Genomic DNA, 12,152 nt, shown 5'->3' on the forward strand with positions numbered 1-12,152 from the left:
AACAGAGATGCTTTCTGCTTAATGAACAACGTCGGAGAACACAAAGCGTACTCTCTGCATCTTTGTTTGTGAAAAGAGTCAGAGTGTCACCCGGGGTCAGACTGGGACACGCCGAAGCACTCCTGACGGCCAACGCTAAATACCCCATAGACCGCATTCAGATGAAAGTCTTCAGCCTGCCTGCAGGGAGCCGTGTGTGTAACCAAGAAAACCTCTTTCTCACACAGTTACCCAAAGTGGTCATTTTGGGGTCTGTGGACAACACAGCATTTTACACAAACCCCTTCAATTTTAAACACTACAACGTTAATTTTCTGGCTCTCTACGCGGACGGTGAACAAATCCCCACTAAACCCCTCCAACCAGACTTCCAGAATGGACATTGCGTCCGTGAATATTTTAATCTGGTGGAAACAGCCGGGAAGCGTCTGAAAGACAAACCACTTCTGGTGGACCGCAAGGAGTACGTGCGTGTTTACACATTGTTCGCTTTCAACCTCAGCCCCGACGACGCATTATTCACTTTTTAAAAACGGGTAATCTAAGAGCTGAAATACGCTTCGCGCTACCGCTACCCACTACAGTTAACATGGTTGTGTGCACGCTGTTCGACAATGTGATAGAGCTGGATATGAGACGTCAAGTCATTTACGACTTCAGCTAAAAAGCACGGGAGGCCACACAACCTGCACATAAAGATGAACACCAAACGGCTGGAAGACATTCTAACCCGAGACCGCTACACCTGAGACAGTTTTCTAGGTGTGTTCCCCAGTAATGCCCTACCGCGCAAGAGACTGGCGCCCTCTGAGTTTAATAGTTCATACTCACCCACACGACCGCTCTGTTGAATACTGGCTTGCTATTTACTTACCCGACAACGAGGGCGCAGAATTTTTCGACTCCTACGGATTTTCACCTGAAGCCTTTTTTCTTTATTCTACTAACTTTATTCTACTAATGCAATCCAGAATGACCGCATGGTGGAAATGTTTCTGAAAAACCGACGCCGTGTGAGACGGAGACCCCGATACCCTTTTAAGCCCTTTGAAAATACGAATGTTCAATTATGTGGGTGTTTACGACAATTTAAAACATGTCATAAATGTTAATCGGCCGTCTAAAATAAAAATGAAATCGAACCATTTCAACATCTGTGTGGTTATTATTTAAAAAGAACACAAAATATGAATTAAAATCAATACAATATTTGTATTATACATTCGCTGTTATAGCGCTCAAGCTTTTTTTAACACGTTACATCCAAGCCATTTTCTTACAAACATTTTTAACTATATTGCGCATGCTTTTAATATACATTTCAAGTCATTTATCACAAACACACATACCCAGAGAAAATATGTTACAAAGACAACCATGTGGGTCTAGGTATTAATGATCGTCTCCTTTCAGCGGTTATCTTAGAGACCGGGTCGACCGTCGACAACTCTACCGGTTGTTTTAAAGTTTTGACCGACGCTGCACACCCCAACGGGGCAGCCTTGAGTTTTTGAAGTAGCTCTCGGTTACCAGCGTTGGCTAGCAAGGTGCCTGGCACGCTGATTTCTGCCATAGCCTCCATGAACACATCACAACCTTTTGGCTTCTTACCGACCACAACTGCTTGCTGCTGCGTGAGAGCCCTCAACGGATGCCCCCTTTTACACAAATTCCCCTTTTTCATTCCAGGCTATTAATGGTTCATTGCGGGCCATGGTCTTTAACGGAATTCTGTCTCTTTCTTTTTACTTGAGCCTGCCTTTGTATCCTTTTTAACTTAAAAAAATGAAAATAAAAAAAAAATCAGTAACAGAGCCACACCGGTATTATATGTGTATAGAACTGTTTAGTTCGCAAAAAAAAGAGAAAATTGTCATGTTGTGGAAGTTTGTGTGTTTTCTTTTATTTGTATGAGAGAGAGGTTAAAGAGAAAAAAGTTTTGGTTTACACTGGAAACCGCTGGAATTTCTCCGGAAACCACTGAGATACACTGTCAAAAATATACCCAAAGTCAGCGTCGCTTGATGTTGGCAGTTGTGCTAACGTGCGTGATAGCTCAGTGGGTGCATTTTCCGGTAGTACAACAGTTAAAGTCCCCTTTTCGGAAGTCTCCTGGCGTACTAATGTCAAATACCTTTGTAACATCTGGCTGTACAATTTCACTTTTTCATATTCGGCCAGATGCGAGTTCTGAAGAATGTCTCGCATTTCATCATCCAACCGACGGGTTGTTATTTTTCTTACATCGCTTTCGAACCCAGACCGCTCTCGTACCAGGTACATTTTTTCAGCGTGCTCCATTATTGACGTTGCAGAAGCCCCGTAATCAATGGTACTGCAATACGCAACAGGGTCCCGATAAAACCGCCGGGCTGGTTCACCAAGAGTCTCTTTCTTTTAAGAGAAAGACCCTTTCAACTCAAAGTCTTTATAAGCTTACGCTTTCTCTTCAGGGTCCCAAACTGCTTAGCAGATAACGGTATGTTCCCTTTCATGGTATTCAAGGCGATTTCAGGTATGGCCTGTACAAGATCATTTGTAGCCCTACAGAGAATAGCTTTCCGCTGCTTAGGGGTGGCTTTTACTAGAATATGTAAGAGAGTCAGGTTTCTCAGAACGCGTGAAGACATGACGACGCCCAGAACGTGTTTTTTCGACTGAGTCTGTGGTTGCGAGATCACCGACTTTTAGATTTTTTAAATACGTAAGCCGTGGGTACATCTGAGGGGAAAAGACCTGTTCGCAAGTGATAGTCATCTGGGGTGTCGGCATTTAAATCCACCAACAAGTAACCGAAAGGTTTTTTAGTAGGGTCATCAAACGCTTCCAAAAAAATATTGGCTTTACCGGGGTACATCTGCCGGGACAGGGTTGTAATCTGAAGTTTATCTCTGGGGTTTTTAAACAGCACCATGTACTTTGTATTTAAAGCAATGGTTCTACTTTTCCGGCCTTGACAAAACACATTTTGGATGATATACGTGATGCTGAGGTTTCGGTGGTGTACGTATTTGGTAAAAGCTTTTTCTATCTCATTATTTTCACACGCAGACTCAATCAAATCATCAACTATAATCAAATTTATTCTACCCGGCGTCAGTAGCTGGTCATCGGAAAACGATGTCGGTAGTCCTTCTATAAACTGAATGTATGGAAATTTCACAAGCAACTCAGCGTATAGAAGTTGCCAACAGCTGTAACACCAGACTATGTTTTCGGGTTTACGAGTCATGTTAATTATTGTTCTCCAAGAGCTGTTTTATAAAACAACTTTTACCGCAATTCGAGGGTCCGGACAAAATGCATGAAAAAGGGTGTTTTAACCTGACATCCATCATGTTAATATCCGTAGGGCAATGATGTCAAATTTTCTTGCAGCACCCGCTTGTCATATACCACCTTCTGGGTTTTCTTTAAGGTCCGGGTCTCAATGCGCCAATCCTTTTTAACACGCACAATCATCGGCTGTTGAATAGAAATGTGTTTAAATTCCTGGCACTCTGTATAAGGGTTAACGCCATAGTCAAAAACCAAGTCCCACAGACTCTCAAAGTTAACTTTTTCACAATTGTTAACATTGAGCGTAATGCCTTTTACCTTTAAACAGGCTTTCCCTCCAGACAGTTTGTACCCGTACGACTTGGGTCCTGTTAATACAAACTCGGTGATGTGTTGTCCAGCAGCAATTTCGCTGGTCAGCTCACCCAAGTAGTCACCCAGCTCCGGATTCCACTCACCCTCCCGGCTCACAAAGACAACGGAATCTGTGTTGTGGTACATACAGCAGCCTTGCAAAGCATTTAGCAGATTGTATAACTCCAAGCGGGCATAGGCAGTTGTAAAGCTAGCGATGAAAATGTTAGTGTTTGAATGGCCTGTATAGTGGTGTTTAGTGTGTTTCCACGTAACACAGGCTGTGTTTTCATCGATAAACTCTCAGGATGACACCTCATGATATGGTGTAAATAAGTACCTGAACAATTCATCGGGGTTTCTCACAATGGTGGTCTGTGGTAAATTGTTTCTTTGTCCATACTTCCCCCACAAACTCTTCAAGGCAATTTTTGAAAGCTGTCTTTTGGCTGGATTCTTTTTAATGTTGCCGGGGTCCAGCCGGACAGCCTCTTTTTCATAATATTCACTGATATATCTTTGTTGTTTCGTGACATCTGTACACCACTCTGGAAACCCCGAAGCTTCCTGTTTCCCTTTCAGATGCAGTTTGATGTAGTTGGTAAAAAGATCGTGTGAGGCCTTTTCGAAATGCCAAATTTCTTAAATTTTACACACTCTATACCCCAGATCTAAGGCCATCTGTAATTCAGTGGTGCACCCGACACCAGTCAAAGCACGATCTTCATCACTGTGCTCACAGGGTGTGGTCTGTTTTGTTTCAGCACCCATACGACAGTGTGAAAAACATTTTTTTGTCAATTTTGGTTGGAAGAGCTGGAAAGTACAAACGTCTGGGTGGGTAAACTTTCACCTTCGCTAAACCGAAATACCATTTTAAATCTCCCAAGTTGTTATATATTATTCAGGGATGCCCCAGTGGTTATTTTTTAGTTTTGTTCACAAACGGATACAGACTGGTGAAATCATAGTAATGAATATTTTCACAGGGCTGCACTGTGTAATGCAAACAAATCACATTTGTTCTCCCCCCAAAAAGCAAATCGCAGAGGCTCTGGTAACTGCGCAGCTGTTAGAAATTTACCCAAGTCTCCATTTTCAACAAGCATGTCTCTGAACTCGTGCTCCCACAAAACACGCACGTTAAAACCTCTCATTTTGCGAAAATTACCATCGTCTTTCTGTACAACCGACCAAAAGTAGTGTTTGTCAGCAGATTAAAATCATTTTCACAATAACAAACATTACAACCGTGAAAAAAGCAACCCTTGAACTCAAAGGCTGTCGGCACTCCGTCAATTGCAGCATAACCATCCAGAAAATATGGGCCAACCTTGAACTCACTGGCCGTGGTTAACTCGTGTTTAATTTTAACGGGCTCTGTGTGTTCGATGTACATAAGCCATTGAATGCTGGGTGTAGAAAATCATTTTTGCTGGCGGTGGTAATTGTCATGGGGGTAGCAACGCAATCGTCTCTTCCTGTAAAAACATAAGTCTGAACATGGCCATGCAGACACTAGCGATGGTCACAAACTGAAAGGGGTCGATGCACACAACACAGGCTGCCCCTGACTCAGTCACGCGTGTCTGTCTGGTCATATTCATGACCTTGTCCCGAAACCTGATACAGCCTTCTCTTAGAATTGCCACATCCAACTGGCAGTAACGTTTCTACTCTCTCTGTAAGTTAAACACACTTCCCTTGCATTCTTCATACCAAACCAAAAACTCGGCTTCCTCGCTCGGCAGCATGTAGTTAACGCCGTAAAGTTCTGGCTGCGGCATCGGGCCAACATAATTTTGGTTTTCTGAAGTGTTCATCAAGTGTGGAAAATTACCCTTAGCCCTGGGGAACCCCATGGCGACCGGCAGTTTGGTTAATTTTATAGGTAGAAAATTTAAAGAAACGATAAATCTGATGTTCAGAGCTTTTACGGTCATACACATTATCTTACCACCCTGATTAAGTAGTTCAGCGTCCATCTTTTCAGCCAACAACTGTCTGATTACTAGGTAATTGTCATATCCTTTGCCATTGTACGATATGAACGTATGGTTTTTGAAACATCTATCGATAAATTTACACACAAAATATTTAGACAAGTTTCACCATAAAATTCATGAAGGGCATGGACGTAATTTGGTATGTGCCCCCCGTTTTTTGCATGCATTCAAAGTAGAAAATTTCGAAAATTTTGGGGTTGTCCAAAGGCGGTATGTAGCACAAATGTGTGTCAGGGGTGTCGATCACGTTGTTACAACGTGAGCAGAGTTTCTCTTTACAGTTGTGACTTGCGAGGTTATAAACCCCACATTTCTCACAAAAGACCCTGCGCTCACACTTACTAACACCCGTCACCGCATTCCGAAAGTGTCTCGTCAAACACTGAGAGCTACGACAAAAGACCTTACAGGCCAGGCAATTTTGAATTTCTGCATCAATTTCGCAACACTGGGGATCTAAACAGGTTTTACAAGCTTTAACACAGACGTGTGCGTTCTTGTTGCTATATGCCGCATGGCAGTTAGTGCAAAATTACGCCGCCCCCACAAAAGCTTTAATATTTAAAACCACATAAAAATGCTCTTCATGCAGTAGAACAAAAAGTATTTTAGAATTTGGTGGTGTTGGCCCCATTGTAAAATATTTCCAATTACCCTGATCTGGTCGTGGTACAAAATTTTAATGACTACCTTTAAATGTTTTTCAAAAATGGTAATGTCTGACAAATTAATTTCCGATTCTCTGGAAAACCCAACTCTTTGTGCATTCGTTTAGTGCCCTGTAACATTTCCCCATCGGTACAACCTTCATTCAACAAACCGTACACACTCCTGGTAAAACACAGATTACCGCCCGTGTAATGTAAGTCAATAAGGTGCGCTTTTTTCTGAGCAATTACCTGGCTGTACAGAACGGATTTAAATCTTCAGCGGGCACCCCCTTGCTTATTCCTAACTACCATCACCACTAATCGGAGGCTGTCATCAGTGAGAACTTCTGTGTTGCTCTGTAAGGGGTCTGAAATGTGGCTTAAAAAATTGGCAGCATTTAATTCTCCGGGTTGTCTCCTGTGTGAGAACAAGGGTTTGTTAAAACCACCCGCAGTCAAATGCAGCTGTACAAAATCATTCGCCCCGATGTTTGGAGAAAGTTCATCCAATATTCTCTGGACTGCACCATGCACAGCGTCTATAGCCTGTACATACAAGGCTATTCTGTTGAGATTAACAAAACGAAATTCTTCATGGTGCTCTGTTGCTCTAAAATTATTATAAAACCTGTTATAACTACGTATACACTCCAGGAAAACTAAGGGGCCTCTATTCGCCCCTGCACCGCCACCAACCTGATTCAGATCGTTCAGTACAACCGGTTCTCGGTTTTCAAAGTTACCGCCATCCTGTTCTGCTACAGCACCCTCGGGCATTAAGTTATTTTCTACCACTGCATTTTCATTCCCTTGGGAAATCTGATCCCTCTCTCTGAATCTTTTACGACGCAACAAACATGCTTTTGCCATTTTAATTCTTTTATTTATGTACAAACACTTGATGTTGGCAAGTGGTCGGTCTTTAAAACACTTTTTAGACTGCATGTTTAGTCATTTATCCCGGTGGGTCCTCACCAATGCTCCCTGAAATAGCATTATCAGGTAACGAAATCCAGAGGTTAGATCGACATCCTCTTTAGAAAAAATGTCTAAGAGGCTAGCGGCGTATACCGTCTCCGATGCAGTCACCACCTTAGGGTCCGACGTTTCCGCCACATTTGTTTCACCGCTCGTCGATACAGCTGCTGTGTGAATAAATAAAGACTTTTTAGTACCACACCAATGCTCCATATCTCAAAATCAGAAAACTACACTGTGATAAAAATAAAAGACTTTTCAACACAACAATCAATGAAATCTAAACTTCGATAACTATGATAAAAACACCACACATGTGGCGCATCCTTACACAAAGGGCTGCAGGTGAATGGAACAAGTTACCCGGACATGTTGTGACACCAGTTTCCTTTAAGACTGTAGTGGCGCTACTGGGTCAAGCAGCATGGTTAACGGCATATAGACCCCTCGCACAGACCAGTTGCTTTTAACTTTAAAAGCTAAGCAGTTTTAAAATAAGGCTTTTTAACACTCCCAAACAGAAAACTATGCTAACTAGGATCTTTCAACGAAGTAACATCCTAACAAAAGAAGTAACGTTTGCCGTAAGTGGATCATTACACATCTTGACCACGCTTAAATTATATTAACCTTTGATTGTTGATTTCAGACGTTTTGAGCTCGTTGACCCAGTTAACGTGTTGGCTTGGCGTCGCAGTTTACTTTTTGAAGGTTCGGGGTCTGCACGGAGAGGGAAAGACCGCAAAGTGAAACACCGCAAATTACCAAAAAATAGAAAAACGGTGGGGATTTTTATTATAGACACGTTTAAATGTGCATGCTAAAAGAATGTTTTATATAATACCGACCTCTTCTCCCAGGTGATCTGATAATATGCTCCGCACCCTCTGGTATGAAGTGAACATCTGCATGTGTCTCCACAAGGTTTTGCGGTGGTATTGTAAACCCCAAACAAGGTTTTTTAAATGTGTAGCGACTTGTCCCTTCGCCCGCGTCTGTGGAATACACACATACGTGTATTGGTTTGGAGAAAGTACCCCTGTGTCTTTAAGACTCACATGGTCGTAAAGCGTCATTCAAAACATTGTCATAATTACCCACCAGTGTTGGGTTGCTCCGTAACTGGTCTTTTTAAAGCTGTGGTTTTCGGGGCTAATGGAAATGAATGGATACACACAGTCACGACCACATTACGGAACAACTCCCTGGTAATTCCGTTATAATAATTCAATATTGCCTAGTATACAAATATCATACAATGTTTTGTAACTATAGCTAACATGAGACATGCACCGTGACGTTGTAATTTTCTCACAATAAGCCTGATAAACATACCGTTGAAATTTGTGGAGTCCTCGTCTTCGTATATCAAGTCGAACAGTGTTAAGTCTGTAAATAGACTACCTTCAGACTGTTGTAATTGATCGGCGTGATCTGTTCTGACGAGTTAGGCGATAACGTGAGACTGTAAGAATTGGAATCCAGCCAAAACTTCGCCTGTTAAACCGCTGGTACTTATACCCAAACCGATAACCATTCCTTTTCTAAGAAACACACATGGCCCGCCATAAAACCATTAATCTTAGGTATCATTGGGGGTACACGTACTGGTCTGTAGAACTTATTTTAAGAAACATTTTAGAAAACGTTTTAGACCGTTATAATGTTAAAATCTATATTATTTTAAGACATACAGCGGTGTCTAAATTTCATAGCTGTTAAAACGTGGTGAAAATGTGCTGCGGTGTCTGTGTTTGATTCACCAACAGACCGCTAAGAATATTATCAAGCAAAATGTTTTTTATTAACGCTATAAGAAAATGTATCTGTTCTTTATAGCGACGTGTTCACAAACCAAGCTTGACATTTTGCGATGCGATGTTAAGAACATTTTGGCGTTAAATACATGTGGTGCTTGTAAATTAGAAAACTTTACATGAACATAAAATGTTTATAAACTTTCCCTGGGGTCAATTTTAGCCCCCACCCCCACTCTGCATTCCAGAGCCTTTAACTAACCTCCACACCGCTCGTCTCCAAAACATCTCAAATTATCTCTAATACGTGATTTTAAAACTTTAAGACCAATCCGTTAAAGTATAAAGAACAACACCCCATCATTTGTTTTCTGTTAATACCTTAAAGACTTTTACGCTTGCGATGTGTGGAAATTTATCTCAAACTTTCGAAAAAGCTGTTGCGAATGTGTTATTAAAAATTAACTGTGTCTTATTATATTATTTTAAAAACTTTAAGACCAACCCTGCGTGTTTAAAATTTGTTTACTGGGCAAACACATAATTTGTGTTTGCGTTGTGTTAATACTTTTAAAGTTTAAAACGTATAAACTGATATGTGAATACTTTTCGCTCTCGATAAAACAAATGGGAGGGGGGGTCGTTTTAAAGCATCACAACCAATTGAAAAATGTCTTGTGTTATGTAGGCGTGGTTACACCATTGGTGCATATTCTTAAACGCTCCGGCCTGACAGGATCGCAGCGCGTCCCTGGAGCTGTCAGACACCACCCCTTGTTGGGAGCTGCGAAGATGGCTTCTTTGTGTTGAGAAACAACGGGGTCCGCTACTCTACAAAGTGAAGAGGTAGGTGGCTAAAATATTTTTTCTGATGGTGGAATTGTTGTATCAGCGCTTAGCATATGTCATTTTAATATTTGGTCTTCTTTTTAGCAAAAACCTTATCTCAAAAGTGAATTAAATGCTCAATATTTTAGGTACAAAGCATGTCTATTTTGTTAAGCCTTCCTTTTCTTTTTCCTTTAATAGAATAAAGAGGATGTGGACGGGTCAATCTTCAGCCTACCGGCACAACTGAATGTCTCGTGTCTATGCTTGTGTGTTCGGCCAAATGTTAATAAAGCTGATGCCCAACCAGGTTTAACTAACGATGTCCCTAATGAGCCCAATGTTATAGCCCAGATTGTGAAAGCAGTAGTTTATTGCATCTTCAAACACTGTTTAAAGGGGGTCCTGGTTGATGACTGCCCGGCCTGTTTGATTGACCATCCCGGTCAGCTGGGTCACACATGCCTGTCTGTCGGCTACACAGGTTTGAAGATGTGACGTTTGTCGCTTTAGAAATTTCTAAGTCTTTCAGTTTGGCCCAAATTTTATTGGCTGTTCTGTACACCACCAGGTGTCTGGGTTCGTACACCATTACAAATGACACTGAGCGGGGCATAAAACAGTTGCTGAAAAACATAATTGACAACCGCTCACCATACGCGCATGTACACACCATACTTGAACAGCTGGATGAAAAATTAGTAGACGTGACTTTCGATGCGTTGCAAAAGAAACACTATTCGTATTTTTACAGATGCAAAAAAAAAGATCTATGTAAAATGTGAATACAGATTTCACTCTGTTTTACAGACCCGGTTGTGCCATCGTCCAAAGAATGAAGAATTTCGAATGTATACGTCTGAATTCTTACTAAGAGTGCTTTACACACTTCTCTCTACAAAGCTTGATATGCAAAACAAAGAGTCGAATGCTAATGTCCTTAAATTTGTTAAAGAGATAGATGTGTATGTCAAGAACTTGAGTGAAATTATTGCAGATCTGATGTTTTCAGATCAGAAACGGAAGCCTGGGGGGTTCTACAGTGTGTATTCCAAAATACAGAGTGTTTTGCACAGAACCTGTGGTAACACCATCCTGCTGATTACGCAGCCAAATTGTTTTGCTCTGCTAGATCGGATCACCCAGTGTGGTTCGCATGGCTTTAGACATGGGGAGCGGAAGGGGGTTATGAATGCTTTTTCAGATGCCTCGAAGTTTCTCAGCAATGTTAGGGTGGTGGTTACGTGTACCAAACTAATTTTCCACACCAACATTTAAATGTTGAATGCAAACAGGAGCCGGTAACGTGTGTGTGCTGTGTTGTTTCAGTGTTTGAAACACCCACTGTTGAAATAAAGCGGTTCAGATTTCACATGGTGTTTGTCCTGCGAGTTCTTTCCATGAGACTTTACACAGTCAGTGTGTGTGTGTGTGTGTGTATGCTTACAACCCTGCTGCTTTTGAGACACGGCTTGTGCAGCGTATAAGCAGCCTGACCAGACAACCACTCGGCCACCTGGCCGTGACTGGCGCCGCACACACTCCGGGATCTCGTGGCCCTCACCAGACTCCCCGCACCGCCGTAACTACCCGATTCCCTAGGGTTATAATAGAGCGCATTCAACCCCGCTGCAGACATGGTCCCCTTCCAAACCAATACACACTTTCACACACCTAAAGTGAGTGATGCGCCGCCTTGGGGCTTTGGGACCCTGAGGCTCCGGACCGACAAGCCGGGAGGGAAGGCGGGAGTTCCGACCCTTAACGACACACCATTGGCTCCTGAGGGGGCGGGACATTCACACATAACAACACGCCATTGGCTGGGAAGGGGACGGGACATCCAACCACCGCTGACTCCCATTGGCTGGAAAAGGGGGCGTGGTACCTGTCAAAAGTTTGACGAAAGGTGTCGCTTTATACTACTGTTGTGCCTTAAGGTAGGCATGTAATCCAGAACTGGTTTGGCTTTAAGTGCACGCAGGAGTTCTGGGGCTTAGAACTGGGTTGGGCCCAGGAGTTATGAAGCTGGAGTGGTGCTTTAAATGCACGTATAATCCAGGACTGGTTTGGCCTTAACTGCGCTCAGGGGTCCTGAGATTAGCTACGCCTTGGTCATGCACGGATTGGCGTAGCATGTTTTTTTGTTTTAAAGGGAACAGGAGAGAAGTAGAAGATATATATATATGTATGTTTCTGGTGTTTTCCTTGTTTGTGAATACATATACACACGCACGGCACTAACAAATACACCTCATAATAAAAGAGCAAAGCACTAAGTAGCAGGATTTAAAGGACAG

Source organism: Lepisosteus oculatus, chromosome 8, assembly GCF_040954835.1.
Source record: "Lepisosteus oculatus isolate fLepOcu1 chromosome 8, fLepOcu1.hap2, whole genome shotgun sequence".
Taxonomy (NCBI): Eukaryota; Metazoa; Chordata; class Actinopteri; order Semionotiformes; family Lepisosteidae; genus Lepisosteus; species Lepisosteus oculatus.